Source organism: Mesitornis unicolor, unplaced genomic scaffold (assembly GCF_000695765.1).
Source record: "Mesitornis unicolor isolate BGI_N332 unplaced genomic scaffold, ASM69576v1 scaffold4457, whole genome shotgun sequence".
NCBI classification, from domain to species: domain Eukaryota; kingdom Metazoa; phylum Chordata; class Aves; order Mesitornithiformes; family Mesitornithidae; genus Mesitornis; species Mesitornis unicolor.
The window spans coordinates 1-13,789 of record NW_010196974.1 but is presented as its reverse complement, the minus strand read 5'-3'; positions in this window follow the sequence as shown (position 1 = coordinate 13,789).

Sequence of the window (13,789 nt, the reverse complement as noted above, 5' to 3'; positions counted from 1 at the left end):
GAGACAAAAAGGCAAATCATGAATTAAGGTATTATATACTAAGAATTCTTTAAAATGTAATTTCCGTTTCAGTTAAATTTCATATTGGATGTTCACTCCTAATCCTTTTCAGAACTTCAGAGAAAGATAACCCATGCTCATACACAAACTTCACTGATTAGGAAAAACTGCTGTAAAATAGAAGAACACCAATTCTCGACACTCCTACAATGGCAGACAACAGCCTAACCCCCCATCCAATAATGTAACAAAATCTGCAGACCAACATAAACATTTGTGTCCCACCACTTTTCACTGTGTCCTTAAATCAATCCATCCTGCCGCAGGTTCCTGCAGGAACCTTCAAAAAGTGATGATCACCCCCATCAAACAATAAAGAAAACACTTACTAATAACCTTGACTCTTTATCAGTTCCAGGCTTACTGCAACTCTCAACGTTTCACACAACTCAGTATCCAAGAAGAGAATGAAGATTTTTAAAAGATCTTCAGTTCTTTAAGTCTGCAAACAAGAGCTTTTAATCCAACCCTCACCCTACCCATTTCACACTGCAAGTATTCTACCTGAGGCAGACATTTCTACGTCTTTCTTCACCAGGTGTTTAACAGTGAAATGTAACTCCATTTCTCTTATTCTCTTTCATGTCAGTCCTGATAAATTTACCAAAACCATTTTTTTTAAATTTATTGTATTATTTTTACCATACCCAATCATGGACTGTGAGAGAGAAGTGGCAAAAATTCCTCTCCAAAAACTCCTTCCTCTCAAAAAAACCCCCCTTCCAGCTTTCCTGTACATCAACATATTTATACTTTCCCTCTGCCAAGAGAAGAAATTAAAAGAAGAAAAAGAGTATTCCTGGCTCTGTACTAAACCCTTATGCCATAAGCCTCCTTGTACCATGAGGCAGCTCTCCTCTGGGTTTTAGTCAGCTTAAGAAGAAAACAGGCTTGCATATATTTTAAATAAATAAATCAATACTATATTAATTTACAAGTTAGTTCAGTGTTTTCAAATTACATAAGAATTCCAATATAAATCACATTTATCTGAAGTAAGAGTAAAGTTTTTGCATGGCATTATTTATAACTAAGAGATTTCATAGCAAAAATTTCACCATTTGGATTTGACATCCAAATATATACAGAAAGACATAAGCAACAAGCTACAAAATTATGTCTATGAAATAGAGGAACTAAATACTGCTGGCACAAATCACATTTACAAACACATTACAAGCATGTTATGCAATGATTAAGGAAAATACATTACAGCAATATCATAATACTACCCAAAAACATGCAATAAAGAAGAGGCTACACTGGTCAAAATCACGAGCACACCTACCTACTAGGGCTTTTAAAGCTTTTTATTTTTTTTCTTATCCCTGGACAAAGTGAATGTACTACAAAAGTGTTATAATTACGTAGAGAATAAACAAGGAATAACTGTTAGTAAACTGCACTATCAACCAGGCTTATTCTCTGTTTATTGAATTTACTGGAAAACATTTACTCTACACCTTAAAAAAAAGAACAGGACCACCCCCCCACACAAAAAAAACCCAAAAACAAAAACCCAAAACAAACAAACAAAAAACCCCAAACCAAAACAAAACCACAAACAAACAAAAACACCACCAAAAATCCCACAAAAACCCAAACCAACAACTTCCAGCTGTTGACACATCTTAATTAAAACAAAGCTTTTAGGCATCACATGCTTACTTTAACACAAAAGCTTTTTTACTATTTCCCACTCCCCCTTCCCTTCCCCAGTCCCACTACTGGTCAAAAACAGCTTTCTGCAGTGAAATTCCCCTTTAAAAGTGAATTGTGGGTAAAAGGGTGAGGTTATAAATAGCAGCTGGGTGGAGCTCCTTAAAGAATGAAGACACTTGGGTACCCAGGGTACTGGAATCACCAAGTGTAACGCTTTCTTCTTCAAACTAAGCTAATTAAAGGAGATAAGACAGGATTATAACTGCCAGAAAGGTAAAAGCGTAACTTCTCTCTGCTATAACTATGCAACTAGTAATGTATAGGGCATCTCCTTTTGAAGTTGCTGTACATAATTATCTAGAATTCACAAAGACCAATGCCACAGAGGAATGTCCCAGTTTGTCAGAAAACGTTTACCTTCCTTAGTCATTTCATGCCTTCTCTTCCTTGCAGCTCCCCAAATTAAGAAATACGTTCCAATTTTTCACGAAACGAAGCAGGTATACTGGAGACAGAAATCTCATTCAGTACAGAAACGCAGGCTCCCCAGAGCACGCTCAATCACATGCACTAATTAACAGCCTTGCTGGTACCAGCAGCGTAGCGCTCCTCGCTACCAGAAGAGGATGACACACTTTTCCAGCGGGTTTTGTTAATGTGTGCTAAAACAATTAGAGATTTAAGAATTTGAGGTTTTAACACTGGATCCTGGTGACCCTGCTCTCCCTCAGGAGCGCCTCCCAGCTGGAGGAGCTGCTGGTGAGCGGCAGCGTCACTGGCATTGGCCACACCAGAGCACCAAGGACACTGTCACGCCAAGCGTTGGCGCATCTTCAGCCATCACACAGAGCTCAAGATTTCTCGGGATCTGACAGTCAGGCTAAATGTGGGCTGTATTTCACAGGCCATCATAAAGCACAAGTGCAATACCTTGAACTGCATTTCAAAACTTCACAGAATGGAGTAGTACAAGAAAATCGGTCTCTTCTACAAGTCGCTGTCTCTTCTCTTTTCTCCACCTCCCCAAATCCAAATTTAGAGCCTGCTGAGCTGTGACAGCTAAATGTAAAAGCTGGGGTAAACATCAGATTAAGCGCTAGAGTTTTCTCAGACTAAAGCAATTTTAAGTAAGCGCTATAAAATGGTGTTGAAAAACCTTAAAGTCATTGGTAACTGCAGCTTTAAACTATCATGATGATCACTTTCAAGAGAGGTTACACCACCTGTAACTTTCAGTTACACCAACACAGATGGTGGAAAGCACCACCGAGTATTAGGCTGTTACCTCATGCAGTAAGTTAAATTCATAAAGGAGAAAAATCTTTATAAACAAAGGTATGACACAGACTTCCAGAACACACCCTATACAAATTTAATGAAGAGGACACTTAAATATACCTGAATGCAAATGAATTGTTTACTCTCTTGTACCAGGTTACAAAAATTGTTATTTAAGTAGTTGTAAAGACAGAAGAGCTTGAGAGTTCAAGAGGAGTGTGGCTGACCCCAGGTCGTTTAGTCCCAACACAGAATAAGCACTCCTCACCCCAGAGGACTGAGCTAAACCAGGCCGCTGAGATCAACAGTGCAAAGGGTCTGACACAGGGAACTGGATCTCAAGTCTCCAGTGTAGACAGGTTTAAGCCCTCATTTGCACAGAGGGCACTGAGAATGCAGTAGGGGAGGGCAAGGCAGAGCAGGGGCAGGCCAGACCTTCAGGGAAAGGTGCTGGGCAACAATGATGAGGATAAGAAAGAAAAGAAGAAAAAACTGAAGGTCGTGAACTCAAGGGAGGGCAACCTGTTAGAAGAAGAGCTGACAAAGTTGGCTTACACAGCAGGGAGATGATGGAGCTCTGGCTTCACTCAGGAACAGAGCACGGAGACAAAGCCAAATGTCCACAGCCTGAGGTGCACCTGTACTGACAGCTGCCTGTCTGCAGATAAAAGCACTGAGTGCAGGCAGGTGGGGAGCAGCCAGGTCGTGTTTTAGAGACCTTTCCTGGACAAGAGCATGATCACTAGCAGCCCTGTGAGTGGGTGGCTGTGCTATGAAATGGCTACTGCTCTGCTCCTGAGGAGCACTCACAGCCACAGCACCAGAGCTATCAGGGGTACGGTGTCAGGAGGAGCTGGTGGCCTAGAAAAGAAAGAGCTGCCCACAGGAGAAGCTGTTTTAGCCATGCTGCTAGGTAAAGAATGAAGAGAGCTCAAGCCACTGCCCAGTGAGACCTCTAAATGGTAAGTCTTCTTGGTTAGGTGTGTGGAAGCTGGGCTATGAAGTAGTTAATGCTCCAGATCACCATGTAAACTACTGATAAGTTACACCTCTAAAATGGAGAGATGATAGTCTGGGGAAACTGCTCTGAGAGACAGGGCAGGGAAGACAGTGACTTTTTTCCTGTCCTTCCCTTCTGCCATTTTCATGAAATCAGAAGATGGTGGGGAGAAGGATTTAATCAAAATAGGTAGGTGAGTAGTTTTTTTTGAGAGTAAGCAGTAAGTGTTTTCTAAAAAACCAACTACTAACAAATACTACAGCAGTTCTTCCTTTCCTGAAATGCTTTCTTATAGTACTACAGAGAAACTACCTTTACTTCAAAATTAAATTAGACAACTCCTAGAGGCCAAGTACTATCAATCCTTTATAGTGTTAGCTTTGCTATAAATGTAGGTATCGGGATTGCTACAAAACTCTCCTAGAAACACAGGCTTCTTGCATCTCAAAATTTAAACTAGGCCAAGAAAACGTGAATTCTGAAACTTCACATAAAACAAGGAACAAGCGAGAGCAGCGGTTAATGTTCAGATGCAACTTTATCTGATCAACCATTCTGAAATAACGATTTCAATACTTAATAAGCAGCATTTACAAATATGTGAGTACTTTTAGAAATACCTCAAGACAGCTATGCTGAAGTATTACAACTCTGCTTTTGAAATCTCTTGACACATGTTGATTACTACTTTTGACTCCCCCACCCTTCCCTGATGTTACCCATCACTAACAAGCTGATGTAGGTCAGAAGACAGCCAGGAAGGGGGAGTAAACAAAGTAGCACCACACCTGATCAAGTGCAGAATTAGTCAAACTTCTTGCTACTTTAATTAAAAACAGTGGATAAACCATACAACTCTAGATCTGACAAAGTTTGAAGTAACAAGACAATTTCAGTAACTTTCTATTTATCAGTGCAGTACAGTCGTACCAAATAAATTAATTCTGGACTGCTGACAGATAGCAAGCTAGAATACAATCTACAGTACTTCCTATTAATCATAGACAATTAAGTTGCTCAAAGATTTTTTAAGAAAATGATAGTGCATCTGGGAGACAAATCTTTCTTTCTCCAAACCCTAATACTAGAAGCTCATCCCAGACCCTTAATTTGTAACCTTGTGCCTTTAACCTTGAAAGTGAAAAAAGTTTCATTTGAAAATGGGTTCCGATGACTCTCCCCACAAATAGAAGTGTTTTTTAAATTGACTGATATGTCTTGAATTCAAAGTGAATTTAGGATCCTCCTCACCCCAGCCACTTGCACTGTGGTTTTACAGTGAAGCAGAACTAAGCTGCAGTTCCTCCCTCGCCGGGATCACGTATTTCCACTTCATTCTTGCATCAGCACTGACTTTTGTCTGATAACAAAAGGAGCTGGTTAAGAGAATTAAATTGGCCGAAAGCTAAGGGGGAGGAGGGGAAAATAAATACTTGAGGGAGCCTAGCTTCCTGTATTATAACAGCCATGTAAGTGTGGATTTGCAGCACAGCCGTTTACAGGATCAAAACCAGGACAACAACGTAATTGTCCTTCTGGCCACACCTACCCAAAATCTTCTTGCACAGCAGGAAGCAGAGTCTTGCTTCCAACTACCCGCAGCCATGCATTAGTTAAATAGTAACACTGAACAAAGTCCGAAATCCTAACTGAAGGCAAAGTACACTGCTTTTCAGATAACGTAAAATTACAGCAGTTCTAGCAATGTATAGGCTTATCAGAACTGTTAACCTGTATTCAAAGGGTTAATCTCTGCTGTTCAGCTATGTGAGAATGAACAAATTACTGCTTTTAGCTCCAAACAGTGACCCTCTTCAAAGGGAGCACAAGTACATCTAAAAGACAACTACTAAAATTCTTTAAAGTAATTCTGTAGTGATGTATTTCAGGTTTTACCATTAACCTTAAGATTTGCTCATTCCCACTCCAAGACCCAATACCCATTCTGTATACAAGTGCTTTTCCAAAACGAATCGAGCTTACTGGTTTCACCTTCTTCTCACTGCTGGCACTTTACTCAGCAAGTTATGAATTTCTATGGGAATTTAATTACATTTCTGCTCGATGTACAGGCAAATGAAGCACCATCCCTGCAAAAACGGGCACTGTCCCTGCCTGGGATGACGAGGTGCCACGACTGTGTCCTCACAGAAAAGCAACAGAAGCTTCAAGAGGTTTATGATTGAGGTCAGGCCCTGCAGAACTCCCACACTTGAAATGATGAGTGGAGTCAATGGCTCTGTCTGTCCTCAGTCTGCACCAATGCATGTGCAACAAACTAGATCATCACCTTAACACCGAAAAATGATGGAAAAAATATTCACAGGCAAGATACCACCGTGAGGAAAGGAAGCAAGCAAGTACCCAATGCATCCCAGCTAAAGGAAGTGTCATGTGAAGTAAACATAATGTACTTCAACTAAACTTTTTATTGAAAGTTATTTGGGGACCTACCCCCAAGACGTAAAACTTAAACTAGAGAACAAAGTGTTTTTTTCCGTAGGCCCAATATTGTTTCTACAAATCCTTCCAAATGTAATGTCAGCCTTACTTCTATCACTGTCTTATTCAGAACATATTAAATTGAAACTGTTAACGAAAAGAAACCAACTTAACATACACCTACAGTTACGGATTTTCCAACCACTAGCAGGTACACATCATAACATGGAGGAATATACTTGCATCCTGCCATGAAATACAGCTTCTGGTTATGTTTTGCTACAATGCACAACTGTGCAAGCAAATAAACCAAAGTTCAGAAATACAGGTGTAAGCCACCGCATGAAAGGAACAAAAAATTAAAACTTAAAAAACTAAAGCTTCCTCAAATTAGAGGAATCCATACTAAAGCATATTAGAACTAAAATTACAAATATTTTGATGCTGAATAAACAGAAATTTGAGGACTTGCTTATCTATTGAAATACCTTTCACTTGGTAGGAGTGAGCAAGATCGCTCTATTGAAATACCCACAAAGAAAACATCAGTGTTGCAAGAAAACACATTTTTTTTTCTGCTAGTATGCTACTTTGAGGTAAATATCAAATCTGTTGGGTAAACACCTATTTCTTGACTAGCGCAAACAATCTTGGCACTTTATTTTAAAAAGGCTGTTCAAATTTTATTTTTTTTACAGTCAGTATATTGTATTGACAAAAGAAGATGAAAAAAAACTAGAGAATTTAGAAGACTAAAAAATCCGTTTGGGAAATGAGCTAAAGGGTAACACCTGAATCTTTCAGAACACATGCTGTGAATTAAAGATAGCCTTTTCCGTGGCGGGGAGGGACCGCACGGAACAGCTGTGTGCACAGGCAGAACTGGAGCAGCACAAGATCAACCCCTGAAACACTCCCTGCCCCCAGGAGACTCAGCTATAACGTGTGGGAAAGTGTCAAGATCCCTTTAACCCAATTTATAGCTTAGTGTTGGAATAATCTGAATTAAAAAAATTAAAAATGCTGTCGAGTTAACACAAAGTCAATTCATTCATTCCAAGTGCTTTTCACTTGCTAGGATCACATTTTAGGGGCTGTAAGCATATTAAGATTTAATGGCTTCATCAGGGATGTAATGCTTCTTCACTGTACTTGGAGGACTTCTAAAACTAAATTTTACGTGACTGCAAATACAAAACCACACATTATCCATCCTCTTTTTTTAGACTTCGATAATGCTGTGGGATGTGAACATGCATTACAACTATGTAATAATAAATACAGAATACTCACTAAGGCAATACATGTTAGTCATATTCCGGACATAATCACACGAATCAGATGAATTATTTGATTTTGCGTAAAGTATACTACAGAAAACTCAGAATTTGACAAATGATTTAATATTCTTTAAAAAAAAAACAAAAATGTAAAGCTGTAAAAGTTCTACAAAACCCTTGATCTAGCCAAAGCTGACTAGAAGGAGACACAACCCTCCTGAACGTTAAGCAAAGCACAGCATGCTGGTTCAGATCAACTAGGCTGTAAGTGTCAAAGGATGTATTTGCTATTTTCAAATCAGGAAGACTTGACTAGACTACAGAACTATATAGCACTGACTAGATCAGGCTTTAAATTTTAAGTCCAAAAATCAGTCAATTCTTATTTTTAAGACCACATTATTAAGTTTTGAACTGCAGGTATTTCAAAATTAATTAAGGTTTCTTTGTCCTTCTTAACTAGGTGTTCATAGAAGTGCGAAGTCGCTGGTCACAAGGCGTGTGGCAGAAACAAGAGGTTGCCCTTTTCCAAACCTCTGCTTCTCCTTCAGCCCAACCCACCACCTCTGCACCCCACTTGCAATCACGATTCCCTATCAGGTAAGCAACCCGCAGCCCAGTATTTCAAGGCTTTTCATGGAACGCCCTAAACCTTGGAAGGCATAAAAAACCTATTTACCAGAGCTTCTTTTCACTTTCATGTTCCGTTGCTATAAAGACCAATTTGGGCTCAAAAGACAGTTGTAAAATGGTCAGAATACAACGGCACAATTCAGCACTATAGTCCTCGACCGCTCCATCGTCTAGACAGACCTACAGATAGATCTATTTTATGGTAACTCTACTCACGATAAAGAATTCGAATTGCCACCCCTTACCCTGCATATCATCTAATGATTGAGAGCATTTGGACATAGTCTTTCTAATGTGGCACATAGTCCAGATGATTAGAACAGTTCTTAATTATCAGCAATTGTATGTAATTATGCCTATAGTAAAAGGCTGCTGTATACAAAACAAACATTAACGCAAAACCAAATTGCAAAGCAAAGGCTGACCTTTAACTGGTATCCCTAGAAACACTTTGGCTAGCTACTGAGTACAATACAACAGTCAGAGTTTTGCAATTTCTGTTTTAGTGCATTCTGAAATGCCAATACATTGAAGATCAGTCAGGTTCACTAATTACTTGAGGAATTTACTTGAATTACATAATTAGGGTACGGATAAGATGGAACCTAAAAGATCAACCTCAAAATGAAGAGTTCTGTCATAAAATGATACAGGGAACACGAATTCTCGTTCAGAGTAACTACTGCTCAATTTCTTGTCTTGATCCAACTCGGTAAGCTACTCTAAATACTGGTGTGTACACCACAGCACTCCTTACCACACTTTCCTTTATGCATCTGCAGAATACTTACCACGTTTCGGCTGTTTTGTGGGTGAAAACATGAAGTCACCACACATTATTCTCTTTCTTAGCCTTGCAATAGAATCTGGGAGTAAGAGCTAAGGTAGCTATTTTAAATGAAGTATGGACATCAGCACATTTTCAGCATTTCTGCTATAGATCTGAATGAGAGCTTGAGAAGAGAAGTCAGTATCTAAAGCCAAAAATACATGCCTTCTCAAAAAAATTCTAGATATTTAAATGCTTGCTAATATTAGAGTTGCTAAACTAACTGAAGTTCAGGATATTACTGAACTCGTTCACACAGTTCATGCTTTACCCAATCTAGCCACATCCTGGCAGAAGCAACCAGACTATTCATAGATTTTGTTTTTACTTCAAATTAAACCAACAAGGCTGAGAATGCTGTGCTACAACCACGCTCTCACACAGCAAAGCCAACTCCAGATTTCTTTCCTGTCCCGTGTTCCACCTCATCACCCCTCTGCTGTGTCGGTGCAGCTGTTTGTGAGACAACGTTGAAAACCAGTGACACCCCGCTAAGAATGTGGGGTTTACTGGTGGTGGTTTAAAAAAAGGAAAAAAAAAATATCAGCACTCCAGCCACGTCACTGGTTGGTTTTCAGCGTTACTCCAGTGATGGTTGTACTGACGTAGATTATGGGGAGTTAATGACCAACCAAAGTAGGAGCTTTCCAAGTTTTGCCACTGGCGAAAAGTCCTGCCGCGTTACACCGGAGCAAACCATGGGGTGATCGAGGCCACTGCTCCCTGCACAGAAGGCACCTCTGCCACAGCTGACAACTCCTGTCCTATCAGTTCATCTCCAGAGGTGGATGTTTTGTGAAATTCCTCAGTAAAGCAAGGATTCCTTCCTAGTTTTAATTATTGTCGCACAAATCACTCATTCCTAAAAACTCATTCCTGAATGTACTCTATTTACAGATGAACTGTGATTAAGACAGCACTGAAATTCCTCTACTTTAGTCCACAGGACCTTTGCTTTGTCAGGAAAAGCTATTCTGCTGGGTGGACAGCTGTTGAAACTTCTTTAAAAGAATACTAAAAAGTGTTAATAGTCCAAGTCTGGCATAAAACGTTTTAAGACTTTCTATTATCTAGCCATTACTATGCCGTCTCCTTGTTCTGACAGGTGATACACATCAGACTGTGCACACTTAAACTTAGCTGTGTTTTAGTTTCAAGCCTTCCTGTCTTTGTAGGTGTTGGTTCAATGTGGGTTTTGTTCCAAAAAGCACATGAGAGGATCTGTCTCTGAAGCACAGCCAGTGCTTGAAGTTTTTTTCTGATCTTTGACTGCTAACTGATCTAAGCAGAGTGATACTTTTGTGGAGTGCCATTTAAGTCAGATTAACTTGCAGGATCCACTTCTCACTCATGAATTATATTCCAAAATAGCTCAAGCAGTAAAGCTGCACAGATTATTAGTAATATGTATAGTAAACATACTAAACTATGGTATACTTCCTGGTCTCCTAACTATGGCAAGATGCTGCACCCTAATGACATGAGCTATCACTCAGATTGCTTCAGCATGTTCTAGAAACTCCGTCTTCAGACTGAAACTGCTGCCCTGCTAAGGAAAGGGGGGAGCTCAAAGAGCTGAAGGAGGCCTTCGAGATACTGATATTATAAAACAGTACAACAAGTACAAGCTTAGGAGAAGCTTAAGCTAGGAAGCCGCTTAACTTGCAAAATAAAGGTTGCATATGAGGAACGTGAACTAAGGCACACAAGAGAGCCATCAAAATACCCAGGCTGTGATCACGTCTAGATGGCAGCCTCCATAAAACACCTAACGGCTTTACCGGTCTAAAAAATAAAAATAAAAATAAAAATTAAATCTCTTCCTGCAGAGCTCCATTATAGCACAAATTGGAATACTAACGGTAAGTATTTTAGTTCTAAAGTAAACAACTATGTATATATTTTATGCTCCTAGTCTCTCCTTGATTAAAAAAGCCCTCTGAGGCATTAACAAAAGGATTCATGTTGCAGTCTTACAAAAGAAAATTGAGTTGTTGCCAATTTTTTTTAAATAAGCACCATCTTGGAAGCGTAATTAGTAGCTCAAAAGTACATGTTAAGCATTTAAACAGCTTTTTCTATGGGACCTGCCTAAGCATTTGTAAACTCTTTAAGACTCCAACTGCAGAAATTGCTCAATGTAGAAATTGTGAGTACAGGTCCCCAAGCTTATGCCAAGCTTCCCTGTTGAGTGGACTTCTACAACCCAATTTCAATGTAGGAACATAAATTATGTCACTTAATACAATGCTAATAATCTTGCAGGACACTGTACAATAATCACACTTCCAAGTGTGAAGCACCAACACTGAAGCAGGAATACAAAACAGATGAAACCCTGCAGTGACTCAGTTTGAGCAATTCATGTACAAAGCTTTCAGAATTACAGCACGAGTAAGTCTAAATTTAGACTGGATTCAGTAATGTCAGTAAAGTATTTTGACACTGAAACCAGTATAAAATCCCAACGTGCAGATTAAAAAAGCTCAGACATAAGCTGAACCTTGTCCTCTTGCACATAATCTTTCTCACGCAAGTAGGACTAAAATGTGGAGGTAGTGTTGAGATTGTTTTTGTGGGGTTTTAAGGTCTGTGGTGGTTTTTTCAAGCTCATCATACACAACTGTAATCTTTGAATACTATACATTTCTCCTAGAAAAAAAAACCAAACCTATGAGAATAAGTTGCAATTCTAGTATAGTCTTTCAATTCTGAAGATTGAGAGGCATGTTCATTCACAGAGATATGATCTGTGTATAATCTTCATTTAATGTGGCTCCACTTGAGCCTGGGATGTAGTGTTACAAAGTGCACACATACGTGTGTACAGCCAAAATTACATGGCAAAGCCAGAAACTATTTAAATCTCAATATACTGTTAGCAAACAGAACAAGGGCTTCTGCAGCAGGGACTGCCCGTTGTAGCAGGCACTGCACAACTGGAAGGAGAAATTCTGGTTCCCCAGGCATGGTTGTAATCCAAGTAACACCACACACTGCACTCCAAACAAAAACACTTAGCTTTTTGGTGATAATTAACAGGCCCATTTTTATTTACACTTCCATGCTTTAAAAAAATAGATGCTTTTGTTCATCTGTTGGGAAAGAATTTCTGATTTGCTCAATCTTGGGAGCATTTGACCTCATTTTAAAGTCAGTGATGTCCATCGTGAATATGTGACTTGCTCAGCAGAATGCCTTCCTAATTCTAGCATGGACTCATCGAATGATTTTTACCTTGAAAGGTACCATGTTCATTCAATGTATTTATAAATGTTTTCAAGTCTTCATATATAAAACGTCAAAAGGATTTACCTGCCCATGCAGTATTACAGTCTCATCTATCTTTATATTTCAGTTCTTCCTCTAAAATTCAAGCAAAGCAAACAGCCTGAACACATCGAGACTGTATTCAGAGTTGAACTTCAAAACATAAAGCAGAAAAGAGATGCATGGTAGTATCCTTTTTACAAACAGACTGATCCAAGCGATTCAGGTGAAAAGTGAACAAAGAGTTAATCCAAACGCGAAGGGCTCCATTTCAGTAATAGCATGAATAAACCCCCACAGAAGGCTTCATCACTACCAGCAAACTCCACAGAGTCCAGATGAACCAGCAGGAAGAACAGAGGGCGGATAATCCTGTAAAATTACCCCAGTGGAAATGTTGATAAATTCCCAATTACGAGACCTGCTCTAGAATGAAAAAAAATGTGAGATACAATACAATTACCAGTCAACACTTGCACATCTTTGTATTTAAGCCAGACAAATACCACAAGTATTTCTTAATCCCTTGAATTTTGGATTAGTTACCCATTGTGGCAAAATCTAGATTAAGAAAACAAGCCCCAGAAATCAAACAAAAACCCTGAAGATCTGCAGCCCTAGTTACAAAACAAATACCTGCCTGTGGAGTCATATTTTCAGTAATATAATTTTCTATGCCTTTCTGGAAATACAGATATCTGTATTAAAAACAACAAACAACCGCCAAACAAACAAAACCCCAAACCATAACAAAACCTTTGTTTTACTGTATTTTTTCTGAATATATTTCATATATTACACAAAGCAAAACAGGTTTCATACGCATTTTTAATGTTTGTGGAAAAACTGCTGATAAAATACGTGTTCATGATATATGTGTATATCAAGACACAGACAGGTGTATAGAGACACACTTTTTTAAAGCATTGTTCGATCCCAAGCTTAAAATTCGCCATAAAATGCTCAAGGAGAAAAGCTGTCCCGCAGCACGACCGCAGGTGACAGCGCAGGAGCCACCACCCGCGCCCCAAGGCCGCACTCGGTGCCGCTCCGGACCCAGTTCAGGTGCTCAGCCCCCGCGCACCTGTCCCAGTCCAGCAAACGCAAAAATTCCCTCCTAATGAGCTCAGTTAAAGAGCAATCGCCGTTCAGACGCCGGAACCCACCGAGTCCCTCTGCCATCCCCTCCCGGGCGCCCCCCCTGCCCGGGGCCGCCCACCCCAATTCCCCTCTGTTTATCCCTGCATGCGTCTGTCCCGCGGCCTCACGTGCCAGCGTTCGGCCCGCCTCCCGCGCCCTCCCATTGGCCGCAGGGGCTGGCAATCATTTCCCGCG